Genomic DNA, 12,549 nt, shown 5'->3' on the forward strand with positions numbered 1-12,549 from the left:
CCAATAAGAAGGAAACGCAAAAATCACTTAAAGAAATACAGGAGAACTTTGGTCAACAGGCTGAGGTCATGAAAGAGGAAACACAAAAAGCTCTTAAAGAATTATAGGAAAACACAAACAAACAAGTGAAGGAGCTAAGCAAAACCATCCAGAATCTAAAATCAGAAGTAGAAACAACTAAGAAACCTCAAAGGGAGACAACTTTGGAGATCGAAAACCTTGGGAAGAAATCAGGGGCCATAGATGGACCTATCAACAACAGAATACAAGAGATAGAAGAAAGAATCTCAGATGCTGAAGATACCATAGAAACCATGGACTCAACAGTTAAAGAAAATGCAAAATGCAAAAAGCTTGTAACCCAAAATATCCAGGAAATCCAGGACACAATAAGAAGACGAAACCTAAGGATTATAGGCATAGATGAGAGTGAAGATTTACAACTTAAAGGGCCAGCAAATATCTTCAATAAAATTATGGAAGAAAACTTCCCTAACCTAAAGGGAGAGATGCCCATGAATATACAAGAAACCTACAGACTGGACCAGAACAGAAATACCTCCTGTCACATCATAATCTAAACCCCAAATGTAATAAACAAAGAAATAATATTAAAGGCAGTAAGAGAAAAAGGCCAAGTAACATATAAAGGAAGACCTATCAGAATCACACCAGATTTCTCACCAGAGACTATGAAAGCTAGAAGATCTGGGGCAGATCTCATGCTGACTCTAAGAGAACATAAATGCCAGCCAAAACTACTATACCCAGCAAAACTCTCAATCACCATAGATGGAGAAACTAAGATATTCCATGACAAAACATGTTTACCCAATATCTTTCCATAAACCCAGCCCTACAAAGGATAATAGGAGGAAAACACCAATATAAGGAGCGAAACTTCACCCTGGAAAAATCAAGATAGTAACCTTCTTTCATCAAACCCAAAAGAAAATAACCAATCAAATTTAAAAAATAACATTAAAAATGACAGGAAATAATAATTACTATTCTTTAATATCTCTTAACATCAATGGGCTCAATGCCGCAATAAAAAGACATAGACTAACCAGCTGGATATGTAAACAGGACCCTACATTTTGCTGCATACAGGAAACACACCTCAGTGTCAACAACAAACACGACCTTAGAGTAAAAGGCTGGAAGACAATTTTACAAGCAAATGGTCTCAGGAAACAAGCTGGAGTAGCCATTCTAATATCAGATAAAATTGACTTTCAACCCAAAGTCATCAAAAGAGACTCTGAGGAACACTTCTTGCTAGTCAAAGGAAAAATCCACCAAGAAGAACTCTCAATATAAAATCAACTCAAGCAAATCAGTTGCCTTCCTATAATCAAAGAATAATCAGGCTGAGAAAGAAGTTAGGGAAATGATACCCTTCACAATAGCCACAAACAATATAAAGTATCTTGGTGTGACTCTAACCAAACAAGTGAAAGATCTATAAGACAAGAACTTCAGGCCTCTGAAGAAGGAAATCAAAGAAGACCTCAGAAAATGGAAAAATCTTCCATGCTCATGGATTGGCAGGATTAATATAGTTAAAATGGCCATCTTGCCAAAAGCAATTTACAGATTCAACGCAATCCCCATCAAAATCCCAACTCAGTTCTCCATAGAGTTAGAAAAAGCAATTCTCAAATTCATCTGGAATAACAAAAAAAACAGAATTGCTAAAACTATTCTCAACAACAAAAGAAAATTCTGGGGGAATCAGTATCACTAACCTCAAGCAATACTACAGAGCAATAGTGTTAAAAATTGCATGGTATTGGTACAGTGACAGGCAGGCGGATCAGTGGAATAGGATTGAAGATCCAGAAATGAACCCACACACCTATGACCACTTGATCCTCGACAAAGGAGCTGAAAACATCCAGTGGAAAAAAGTTAGCCTTTTCAACAAATGGTGCTGGTTCAACTGGAGGTCAGCATGCAGAAGAATTCGAATTGATCCATCCTTATCTCCTTGTACTAAACTCAACTCCAAATGGATCAAGGACCTCCACATAAAGCCAGACACTCTGAAGGTAATAGAAAAGAAACTGGGGAAGACCCTTGAGGATATCGGTACAGGGGGAAAGTTCCTGAACAGAACACCAATAGCTTATGCTCTAAGATCAAGAATTGACAAATGGGACCTCATAAAATTACAAAGTTTCTGTAAGGCAAAGGACACCATCAAATGGACAAATCGGCTAGTGACAAATTGGGAAAAGATATTCACCAACCCTACATCAGATAGAGGGCTAATATCCAATATATACAAAGAACTCAAGAAGTTAGACCCCAGAAAACCAAATAACCCTATTAAAAATGGGGTACAGAGTTAAACAAAGAATTTTCACCCGAAGAACTTCGGATGGCTGAGAAGAATCTTAAAAAATGCTCAACTTCATTAGTTATTAGGGAAATGCAAATCAAAACAACCCTGAGATTTCACCTTACACCAGTCAGAATGGCTAAGATTAAAAATTCAGGAGACAGCAGATGTTGGGGAGGATGTGGAGAAAGAGGAACACTCCTCCACTGCTGGTGGGGTTGTAAACTGGTACAACCACTCTGGAAATCAGTCTGGCAGTTCCTCAGAAAATTGGGCATGTCACTTCCGGAGGATCCTACTATACCACTCCTGGGCATACACCCAGAGGATTCCCCAGCATGTAATAAGGATACATGTTCCACTATGTTCATAGCAGCCCTATTTATAATAGCCAGAAGCTGGAAAGAACCCAGGTATCCCTCAAGAGAAGAATGGATGCAAAAAATGTGGTATATATGCACAATGGAGTACTATTCAGCCATTAGAAACAATGAATTCATGAAATTCTTAGACAAATGAATGGAGCTGGAGAACATCATACTAAGTGAGGTAACCCAGTCTCAAAAGATTAATCATGGTATGCACTCACTAATAAGTGGATATTAGCCTAGAAAATTGGAATACCCAAAACATAATCCACACATCAACTGATGTCCAAGAAGAATGGAGGAGTGGCCCCTGGTTCTGGAAAGGCTCAGTGCAGCAGTATAAGGGAATACTAGAACAGGGAAGTGGGAAGGGGTGGATGGGGGAACAGGGGGGAAGGAAGAGGCCTTATGGGACTTTCAGGGAGTGGGGGGGGCAGAAAAGGGGAAATCATTTGAAATGTAAATAAAAAAATTATCGAATAAAAAAAAGAAAAAAATGAATTTCCTCAAAATACAAAAAATAAAAAAAGCAAATATTTCTATTCTTTCATAAGCATAAGGTTCTGCTTGCCTGCTTGCTTGCTTGCTTGCTTGCTTGCTTGCTTGCTTGCTTGCTTGCTTGTTGAGACCCAGTCTTGTGATACAGCCTTGGCTGGCCTGAAACTTGCTTTTTAAACCAGGCTGGCCCCAGCTCACTGTGATATCCCTGCTTACAAAGGCTTACTTTTTTTTTCCTTTTTGGATAATAAATTCTCCTCTCATACGTCTCACATCTGGACTAGTTACCCCTCTCTCCACTCCTTCCAGCTTTCCCCTCCCCCACATTTAATCTTCCTCTACTCCCCCTTCAAAAAAGAACAGGACTCTAATGTCCCTCAAACAGGACAAAGTAAGATTGGTATGACAAGATAAAAGCCATCCATCATATGTAGCCTGGACAGGGTAACCCAAAAGGAAGAAAAGACTCTCAAGAACAGGTAAAAGACTCAGAGATATACCCACTCTTAGGAGTTCACCTTTTAAAATAATCTAGGATTGAGTTTAGGACATTGCACCTCCCCAGACGGAAAGTTCTTACTGCTTTATAGACAATGGCTATCCTCTGAAAAGGTAAAATGCAATGGAACCCCCCTGGAGCTTACAGTCCAGCTGTTGAATACAAACAAATGAGGAGGGATGCCGTTAGGTACTGGTGGGAGTGGCAGGAAGTGGAAGCATTTCTGTAAACACACAGGAGTCCTGAGCAGAGGAACAAAGAAAGCAGAGGCAGAGACAGAAGCCAGACGAGTGAGTTTCCCTGGAAAGCATGTCTTAGTTACAGTTTTACTACTGTCAACAGACACCATGACCAATGCATGTCTTATAAGGACAACACTTAATTGGGACTGGCTTACAGGTTCAGAGCTTCAGACCATTATCATCAAGGTGGGAACATGGCAGCAACCAGGTAGACCTGGTGCAGGCACAGCTCAGAGTTCTACATCTTCATCTGAAGGCTGCTAGCAGAATACTGGCTTTCAGGCAGCTAGGATGAGGGTCTAATAGCCCACAGCCACAGTGACACGCCTACTCTTCAAATTCCTTAAATTCTACTGCCCTTAGAGTCATGATTCTAAAATGAAGAAAGGAAGAAGATTCTAGCTTTCAGACTCAAATATCAATACTTCATCAAAACAAACCCATAGGTAAATGTTTTACATGTGCACGTGTAGGCTTAGATTTCTCAAAACCTACTTTAACTATGACTCTTTAGTGCTTCAACCTTCCTTCTAACCCCCCACCCACCAGAGGTAGGGAAGAAGAAAGGTTAATAGGAAGTGAGGGATGTAGACCTGTTTAGAAATAGTTCTTTGGGGCAGTTTCAATCTTCATTGTCAGCAGTGCAGTCCACTAACAAAACACCAAACATGAATCAGTAGCTGCAGCTTGATCCACCTATTGGCAGGAGTCCTCCAAAGTGGCAAAAAGCAGGCAAACACCACCAGAAGTTCTTTGGTGTGTTTTTCTGTATGAAGTCATGATAAGCGAAGATCATGAAAAGAGCAAGGTGAACCAATGCCAGGGCACCGGCCACTGTCTGTTGGGTTGTACTTCTACTCTTTCCAAACATCACGTGTCCTCTCAAGCATCCATTCCAGCAACACATCGCACACCCTTTCACCAGGCAGCTTCCAGAAAAACACCACCACGTGTCTGCTCTCAGCAAAGCATCCTCTCACGTGTCTGCTTCAGAAAAACATCCTTTCTTAAGACAGTTTCCAGAAACATATCACATGGCACAACTGAGTCTCCAAGGAAACCAGAAATCCCCGCATCATGCATGAGAGAAGTTTCTATAGTTTTCCTAAACATACCCAGTATTTCTGTAGGTCTATCAACAGTTTTCCATTTGTTATTGTACAAATGGTAAGTATGTAACAAAATCTTTTTATTTTTAACATTACCCACTTTTATGTAAACTTTCAAATCATGAGTTTTAAATAAACACTGCTTTCAAAGCTCAGCCTTCAAAGTTTGGCTTTAAAGATAGAAGCTAACTTCAGATAATTTTTTTTCAGCCAATTCCTTTAAGCAATAGGCACCTAAATTTCAGTAACTACCTTTTTATGACCTCTATGTTAGATATGATGCAACTAAAATGCTCATACCTTATTAATAAAACTGCAAAATGGCATCACCACTTTGGAAAAATGCTTTTGTTTCTTAAGTGGCTATACACATATCTATGCAATTGTTAAGCAATTCTACATGCAGACATTTATCCAATAAAAATAAAAAGATACGCCCATACAAATGATTGTGGAGGCTAAAACTGAAAACAGTTACATATGCCCCTCAACAGGAGCATGGAATGCTATACTACAGTATAGACACACAGAATTCTACTTTGCAAGCAGAATAATTGGTATAAACAAAAATATGGATACATTTTAATAACGTGCTGAGTTAAAGCACCTAGGCAATCAGGTTGATTGAATGTGGTAACATCAATTTACATAAAACTCGTGAAAAGATAAATACCACAGGATACAAAGACAATTAACTTTATTATAGACATCAGATCAGATCAGTGTTACTTTCTGGAGGTGGAAGGTAGAGAGTTAGTTAGGAGGGGCTGAAGGAAGCTTGCTGAGGTAACAGAAATAGTCTGTCTTGAACTATCTTTGCCAAAACTATCTGAATGCTACCTTTGACATCTAAGCACTCCAGACTCTCAATGCATGTCAATTGCATTTCAGTGAAAACAGTGAGCATGAGTCGAACGTTCTTTACAAAAGAAAAAGGGACCCTCCCAAAGGTATGGCTCACATGCAGTGCAGTGGCCACTTCTGCTTTAATGTCCTGTCAGCCTGCATAGTCAACAAAAATGAATAAATAAAATAAAAAGAAGAAGAAGAAGAAGAAGGAGGAGGAGGAGGAGAAGGAGGAGGAGGAGGAGGAGGAGGAGGAGGAGGAGGAGGAGGAGGAGGAGGAGGAGGAGGAGGAGGAGGAGGAGAAGGAGAAGGAGAAGGAGAAGGAGAAAGAAGGAGAAGGAGAAGGAGAAGAAAAGGAGGAGGAGGAGGAGGAGGAGGAGGAGGAGGAGGAGGAGGAGGAGAAGGAGAAGGAGAAGAAAAGGAGGAGGAGGAGGAGGAGGAGGAGGAGGAGAAGGAGGAGGAGGAGGAGGAGGAGGAGGAGGAGGAGGAGGAGGAGGAGGAGGAGGAGAAGGAGAAGGAGAAGGAGGAGAAGGAGAAGGAGAAGGAGAAGGAGAAGGAGAAGGAGAAGGAGAAGGAGAAGGAGAAGGAGAAGGAGAAGGAGAAGGAGAAGGAGAAGGAGAAGGAGAAGGAGAAGGAGAAGGAGAAGGAGAAGGAGAAGGAGAAGGAGAAGGAGAAGGAGAAGGAGAAGGAGAAGAAGAAGAAGAAGAAGAAGAAGAAGAAGAAGAAGAAGAAGAAGAAGAAGAAGAAGAAGAAGAAGAAGAAGAAGAAGAAGAAAACTTCACTTCAATAAACGGACTTGAAATAAGACCAAAGGAGCATTTGTACCCCATTTTAAGATTTATTGCTCAGGGTCTGCCATGTTAAGACAATTTCAACCCCTCCTTCTTCACTGGGGTAATTTCCATTTTGAAAGATTGCCTTATCTTTTTGGAAAATATCTTGAATTTTATGGGTTGACTTTAATTGTACTCTTTCATCTCAACAAATCCACTGTAAGGGCTTCTGAAGCATATCAGTAAGTCAGGGTAACTTCTATGTTTCGCTGTAGCCATGAGTACAATGATTAATGGTTGGTATTACAGAGCATAAGTCTCTAAGACAGAAACTTTGATCAAAGTATATGCCTCAAAAAAAAAAAGATTCTAGTGTTTGCCTTGTTTTGAATTCAAGGGATGAAGGAAGAGATTTTTTTATTCTAGAATTTTATCTTGTTCAAGGATACCTGTACACCTACATAATGATGTTATGGTAGATTGTCTAGTGGTTTCGTATAAGGTCTTATCACTAAGTGAAAACTCTACTTCTTTTCCCTTGATGTGGTCATTTGGGGTTTGTAGTGGGCTGAGCACAAGATCTGAGATGACCTTGACAAGTTGGAAGCAGGTTTTTGAAGTGTGTGTGGTTTGATAAGCTTCAGTTGCCAAGGCATTTAGGAGCACCTGAACTTTCAAACTTTGTATTGAGATCAATCCATAGTTTCTGAGACACACTTATTTATTTTAAAAGAAAAAAACACATTGAATAAATGATTCAAATATTACTTTCAATTCAAATGATTCAAATATTACTTTCCATTCAAATGAGTGAATACCTTCATGTGGATAATATACAGATTTTTAAGTGGAATAAATTTAAGCATTTGCTAAATCAATGATATATGAATTTGAAACCTATGTTGAGCAAATCTAAAAATTATAGCTTGCCTATACAAAACCCTCATTTCCTGGTATTATTAAATAAAAATATTGCTTTCAAGTGGATTCTTGCAGATCTAGCCACAGTGGCCTCTACCTGGTGTGGACAGTATGCTAAGCCCACGCAGTGACTGCAGTTTTGAAACGTTCGCAAATTCTCAAAGAAGAAACAGTAAAATGGTAGGGTACAGGTTGCTGAACTTAATGAACAGTTTCGTGAAAGTGGGAAGAACTGAGGTCTTCCTCTTCATTAAAGATGAACGAAAGCATTTGGCCATTTGTGTCTGGAGACAAATTCTCACTTCTGTCTTGTCTACCCTGTCTCATTCTTTTGTCAGTCGTTGACATTTCCAAAAGATTTCTAACCAGTCATTCACCATGGATGGGATCAAATGCTGAATTATAGAGCCTCATCATTAGGTAGATCGCATTACAAGTTAATATAATTTACATCCATCAGCTAAGTATGAATACAAGGCAAGGCGAGGACCAACCTCACCACTCCCTGTTTATTTTTGCTGTCACTTATTGCATGGTTCTTTCGTAAGGAAAATAGTAAAAACTTTTCTCACATATCTGTCTGATCCTGCTGTGGTCTTCATCATTTTTATGGAGGAGTTCCGAAGAAACCATGGCGGTCAGCCTCATTTTCACGGCTCACTCAACCTTAGCCGAGCTACTCAGCCATTTTCTTCATGTGAACTCTGAGCTAACCCTGCTTCTCTGCTGGTCCCCTCTTTCTGCTGAGCTGTCCATCTGTCCTGAAGGCTGTCCCCCTGTTTGGATATCTGCCCTTAGAGCAATTTCCCAACTAACATATGACAGTCTGGGGTCGGTGCCAGAGGCAGGAGTGCACACTAGTTATACTGCATCTCAACACCAGGTACCAACTGAGTCTGTCCATGCAGACATTTCAGAAGAGAGTGCTGCAGGCCGCAGAAGAGGAAGCACTGAGCATTTGCTTACAGATCCTTCTGGCTTTCTTTATAAATAAGAAAAAACTTACTTAGGGACCATCTTTTGTAGTTTCCAGACGCTGACTAGGACACTGTTTGGTCTGTGCCCAGGTCCTCTACATTTCCTTTTAGTTTTGAACCCCTCATTTAATGTTATTGTTTTGGTTCACACTAAGCTCCAAACTGTCCTAAATTTATATCTTGTAATTCTGTAAGATTTTCTAGTTGTTGAGATGTAAGAGAATCAAGAAGCACTTTTTAGAAAATTATTATAAACATTTTCTGTCATGACATATACAAAAAGGGCTTGCAAACTTTGAGAGTGTAGCTCTGTGAATATCCAGAATGAAGACACTCTGACACCTTACCCAGAACATTCACAGGACTCTGAAATTATCTCTCCCTGACTAATCTTGTCAGCATCATCTACCTAGGGATACCTACTACCCTGAGTTCTAATATTATAAATAAATGAATAGGGCTGGATAAGAGGTCAAAGGCATTTACAGGCAAGCCTGAAAACCTGAGTTTGATCTCCAGGACCCATATGATGGATGGAGAGAGCCAATGCCTGCAAGCTGTCCTCTGACCTCTAAGTACGTGTGCCTTATATCCACATGTGCCTTATATCCTTATATCGCACACGCGCGCGCACACACACACACACACACACACACAATAATACATAAGTCTAATTTTTAAATTTATTTTTATGCACATGACTATTTTGTGCCCTTGGAGGCCAGAAGTTGGTATCAGTTCTCCTGTGAGTTACAGACAGAGGTGAGCTACCATGTGGGTGTCGGGACTCAAACCAGGTCCTCTAGAAGACTTGCCAGTTCTTAACAGCTGATCCATCACTCCAGCTCCATAAATGAGTTTTGTGTTTGACTTCTTAGACTCAGTTTTAACCTTCGAAATTAATCAAGATGATTACATATAATCGCAGTTTAGAATTCTTTTTTATTTATTCTATCCAGTTGCTTAGATAAGCTTGTTTTTTTTTTTTAATTTTTTTCTACATCCACACTTCCACTGAGGGATATATGAGTAGCTTATATTTTTTCTGTTGACAATTACAAGTGTTGCTGCTATGAATACACACCTATGTTTTCTGGAGACTTACATACTTGCTCATGTTATTTCAAGGGGGAGTAGAATTAATTGGCCACAGGGCATGCATATGTTGAGTCTTAGTAAATATTGCTAATGGTTTTCAGACGCTCCCTAATTATTTTGATACTCTGATATTGTGGTTGTGTAGTGGATGCCTAGCATTGTACTAGGAGACTATTTTTTTTTCCAGAAGACACCCTTGGATGGTTACAGAGTTTTAATCACTATCACTTTTGTGTTAGTCAACATTGTTTTGCTATGAAGAGACATCAGGATCACAACAACTCTTATAAAGGAAAACATTTCATTGGGGCTTGCTTATGGTCCTGGGATTTAGTATATTATCATCACGGCAGGAAGCATGACAGTATGCAGGCAGACACAGAGCTGTAGGAGCTGAGAGTTCCACATCCGGATGGGCAGGCAACAGGTAGAGAGAGGGATACTGGGGCTGGCTTGAGCATTTGAAACCTCAAAGCCCATCCCCTGTGACATACTTCCTCCAACAAGGCCATACCTACTCCCACAAGGCCACACCTCCTAATAGTGCTGCTGACAGAATCCATGGAGGCCATTTTTCATCAAACCGCCACAACACATGAACAAGAGAAGAATGACCATGGGTTTGCTTGCTTTGGATGGGGGAGGGGAGCTTTGCTGGCAATATGTCTGAGAAGTTATTCCATACTATTCTTTTAAAAACGTAAAAGTCCCTACCAGCAAGTGGCAAGCAAAGATGTGGATTTTAAGGACTGCGCAAGAGGCGTTGGGCAATAAGGCACCAATAGCAAAGGCCTTGAAGTTGTGAAGAGTACATTAAAAAAAAAAAAAGACTAAGTAGATGTAACTGTCATGGTTAGAGTTTTACTGGCCTTGATGTTAGAATTTATAGATAAGAATCTGATTACTGCTAACAAAGAGATACATGAGAACAAAAAGGGTCACGTGACCATCCAGCCAGGGACTTGTGGCAATGGATAATGGTGAACTTCCTTCAGGGACTGTAAGAACTGAGATTCAAGGCTCCAGTCCAATGTGACTGCACCAGATAACGCTTAAAAGTACTAGCTCCTAAACTTTCAAAATCTCAAAACTCATTCTTGAATCAGCCCTTCTCCATGACCAACTTCCTCCTTTGATTCTTCCCATATTCCCTTTTGGCTTCTACGTTGAGCAACGGTTCTCTGGAGAAACAATCAAGAGAATGAATGCATAGTATGAAAGGGGAATGTATTAGTTTGGCTTGCACGATCAATATGGGTTAGGCAATTCAGCAATGGTTGTCTACGTGCTAAAGAAGCCGGGGATGCTGGTACTTACTCCGCCCATGATGTCCCTGGGCCTTAGGAGTTCCAAACTGGCTCCAAAGACCCAAAGGTTCCCTGGAAAGCTGCTGGTATCCGGTCGACATTGGAGGGCTGAAAAAACTGGCATCTGACAACAGTGGGAAGATGGTGGCAGGTGACAGACTCAGCCAATCAGGAAGAAGCAGCCAAAGGTGGCTCGGAACATACTAGTTTCCCTGAGGCTTTCTTTGATCTGGGTTACCTGTTCTCAGGTGCTGCCCAAGATACCTGCCCTTTCTTAATTAATCCTTAGCCCACCCCACCCCCACACCCCACTTCCATGATCATTCCAAACCCTGTCATGTTGATAATCAAGATCGATTTTCATTTAACGTGGACTTTTTGCCTTGGAGTCTCATGTATATAAAAAGGGTCACCCACTCTATTTCTGTATCCCCTTATTCTCTTCCTCACTTCACAATCATAATAAAACCCCTTTCTTTCAAGGAACACTACTGATGCCCTGTGACATGTGGCAGGGCTGGGCTACATAAGTATTCTTGGGTAATAGTCGGGACACCGTCCCTCAAAAGGGAGATTTAGAAGATTATTACAGTCTTACTGTTGTCAGGACTGAGCGGACCAGGGGCAAGATTGAGCAGCCACAAATTCAGGGCATACACTTCTCTTATAGCTAGTCAGGCTTTGGGAGCTCAGACTAAGACAAATGGTAAGCTTCTATAGGAATTTTGTTAAGCTGCTTCTGATGATTCCATACTGTCAACCAATAAAGGTTATTCCCTTATCCACAAGATGGCAGCTAGCAAAAAGGCTAACATCGTTAGGTCAGGAGTTGCAATTTTTAAGTTAAAAAAAAACAACGCAAGTAGGGCAATTGCAGATTTGAAGATATAAGATGTGTGAGATACCATGTACCTTAGAATTGAAAAAAAATAACCCAAATACTATAAAATGTGCGTGCATGTATATGTATATGCATATGTATGCTTACACACACACACACACACACACACACACACACACATATATATATATATATATATATATATAATTAGCAGGTCCACAAGGTATCTATGGCCCTGCTATTTGATATGAAACTGGCCTCCGAGACACTATACAGTCAGGATAAAAGTCCAGATCTCTAGCCTGTAATTACTAGTTGTATAAGATACACCCTTTCCTGGAGAATCATTTCTGGCTTAATCCTTGGATTTTTTTTTCCAGAATTTTCTTTTTCACTTAGACCATAGTGAATGAATGCAAGTGACTGTTTCTTTGACTATTTGAGGTCTCACTGTGAAGCAATGGTGGAGTGTGATTACTGATTCTCTTTAGAATTGACTCAAATGAGGAATAAAAGGCCGAATCTATATTTATCTGAATTTTCAAGAAGTCCCAAATTTCTAATATCGTGTTTTCTTATCACTTTTATGCTGGGAATCAAACTTAAAACCATTTCCAGATAGCACAGCAACTTGGCTATTTTTCTTTAGCAACTGCCACAGAGCATATAACTTGGGGAGAAAACAATCATCATTTTTAACAGAGTTTGGGGTTAAGAGAAAGT

This window comes from Apodemus sylvaticus, chromosome 18 (genome assembly GCF_947179515.1).
Source record: "Apodemus sylvaticus chromosome 18, mApoSyl1.1, whole genome shotgun sequence".
Classification (NCBI taxonomy): domain Eukaryota; kingdom Metazoa; phylum Chordata; class Mammalia; order Rodentia; family Muridae; genus Apodemus; species Apodemus sylvaticus.